The following is a 2,584-nucleotide window of genomic DNA, read 5'->3' as shown; positions in this document are numbered from 1 at the left end:
CTGAGAAGGCAGACGTGCTCTCCTCGCTACCTCCCCCACTTTGTTTTACTTTGGGGTTTTAACATCAAAATATAAACTCTTGGAAGGTCTTAATCTTTTCACAAAATAAGACAGCTTTATGCTATAAAAACATTAGTTCTTTGTCAAAGGTTATGTTCTTCCATCCTCATCTGTCACCAGCTGTCAGTATCTGCTTTAAAGATCAGTCTTTTCTTCGTAACAACACCTGCACGCGGCTCACTGACTGTACAGGTAGGGTTTACAGCCTAAATGTATGACGCTGTCAAACAAGAGCTCCACTGTTCTCTCACATGCCTGAACGTGCTGAGCCAGCCCCAGTGTTTTCTGCACGTCCCGGCAGATCTTGCACAGGCAGGACTGGAACTGCTCATCACAGTCATTCTTGCTTTGGCCACAGGTCTCATAGCACCTGTCGTGTTGGTTGCAGCACTTTGTCAGGGAAGGGATCCCAATGTTAAGATGAACACCAAACAGTGGAGAGCCACAGCCATTCGGCGGCGGGGAGGGTTTATAACCGTAACGTGGGAAAGGCTTGGATCCGTCGCTGCGCTTGTACTGGCAGAGCCCGTCCTCGCCTCCCAGGAGGTCCAAGGCGGCGTTCAGGTAGGTACGTGTCTATCTTGTGCACGCCGTTGCGGATGGTCTTCAGCGTGGCCCCGGGCCTGCTCCTGGCACCCGACAGCGACCGCCAGCAGGAGCGGGAGCGCGGGCCGCGGGAGCCGGGCCATCCGCGCAGCGCCAGGCCGCGCTGGGCTCCTCGGCCCTGAGCCGCAGCGGCGGGCGCACCCCCACAGAGCCCCGGGGACGCCCTAGGCAGCCGCGTGGGTCCCAGCCTGTGCGGCGGCCGCCGCCGGCTCCACGCCCACGCCTCCTTCCCAGCCGGCGACACCCCGCCGCCCTCACAGAGCCGCCTCCCGGAGGCAGCACCGTAAGGGAGGCGCGCCCCGGCCCACGCTGCCCCCAGGCCCCGAGTTTTCAAGATATTATGAGATGAAAATCCTTATAAGCATTACGTGTTGAAGTTATGTTGAAGTAGGAAGTTACTTTATTATTGCAAATATAAATTATCATAATTAACAACTGTGAAAGCTGTTAATGTTTTGAACTAAAACAATTAAGAACTTTCCAACAGTTAACCACCTGGGAAGTGGGCTGACAATTAGATTAACATTAAGAGCCATCAAGATGACTTTAGGAAGAGCACCTGTGCTCTGAGCTGACAGATGTTCAAAAGAAAAATTTTTAAAAAGGGCAAACTAAAAGATTTATATCATAATTCTATCTCAAAACAACCCCAATGCCCTTCCACTGGTGAGTGAGTAAAGAAACTATGGAATGGAATACTATTCAGCAGTAAAAAGAAATAAGCCACTGATAAATGCAACATAATGGATTAATCTGAAACACATTATACTAAGTGAAGGAAGCCAGACTCAAAGTCTACACATATATGACATTCTGGAAAAAGACAAAACTATATGAACAGAAAGCAGAATAGTGGTATTATTGGTACTCACTGCATAGTGGTACTTGTTGCCATGGACTGGGGTGAAGGGGAGGAGTTCACTACAAAGGGGCATGAGGGACCTTTCTGGGGTGATGGAATGTCTTATGTCTTGACTGTGGTGGTGGTTACATGACTGTAGGTGTTTATAAGAATTCACAGAACTGGCCAGGCATGGTGGCTCATGCCTGTAATCCTAGCACTTTGGGAGGCCAAGGCAGGAGGATCTCTTGAGGTCAGTAGTTCAAGACCAGCTTGAGCAACATAGCAAGACCCCATCTCTACCCTCACTGCCCCCCTGCGATAAAAAAAGAAAAATTAGCCAGGTGTGGTGGTTTGTGCCTATAATCCCAGCTATTCAAGAAGTTAAAGCAGGAGGATCGCTTGAGCTGAGGAGTTTGAGGCTACAGTGAGCTATAATCCTGCTACCACACTCCAGCCTGGGTGACAGAGTGAGACACTGTCTCAAAAAAAAAAAAAAAAAATCCACAGACCTTTATATCCAAAAGAGTGACTTTTACTATATATAAGTCATACCTTAATAAACCAGACCCCAAAAAAGATTTATACTATAACTCTATTATTTGTAGAATTGTTTGTTACATTAGCCTTCATAACATTAAACAAAAAATCCTTCAAGAATTGTATTAACTTTATTTGATTCCAGTTAGGCTGTGAATCTTAAGGAAAATAAATTCCTATATGAGAATTCTTTCCTATCTTAGAGGACAGTGAATTAAAAAGAGAATGTCTACTTCACCACCTCGATGTTTTATGAAAAGGAAAAAACCCTGAAAATCATGAAATATATCCATCCACAAGAATTCATTTTTGATGCAATGGAAGAAAAATTATTAGGGAAAAACTAGGTCCTGCTGTAAAATCTCGCCCCTTCACTGCCTTCAGTTGTGAGTGCCGACTGAGGGAGTACTGTAAACACCAAGTATTTTGACTGCAGGAGAAATGTAGCAGGAAACAGTGCTGAGAAAGTATTATTTGAAGTACTGCACTGCCAGACTTCAAAAAACTACCTAATAAAAATTAATAATACAATAATGA

At 45.7% G+C, this 2,584-nt stretch overlaps 1 protein-coding gene and 1 pseudogene across 1 annotated transcript in view; both read right to left on the bottom strand.

The window, feature by feature from the left end:
* Positions 1–2,584, bottom strand: part of DOPEY2 (dopey family member 2) — a 144,154-nt gene that overhangs the window by 16,894 nt on the left and 124,676 nt on the right. The gene's annotated exons all lie outside the window — the stretch shown is intronic.
* Positions 196–749, bottom strand: LOC105806900 (annotated as a pseudogene).

The sequence above is a fragment of the Propithecus coquereli genome, unplaced genomic scaffold (assembly GCF_000956105.1).
Source record: "Propithecus coquereli isolate 6110/MARCELLA unplaced genomic scaffold, Pcoq_1.0 Scaffold148, whole genome shotgun sequence".
NCBI lineage: Eukaryota > Metazoa > Chordata > Mammalia > Primates > Indriidae > Propithecus > Propithecus coquereli.
The sequence above is the reverse complement of the archived record's forward strand: the minus strand, read 5'-3'. Positions and strand labels throughout refer to the sequence as shown.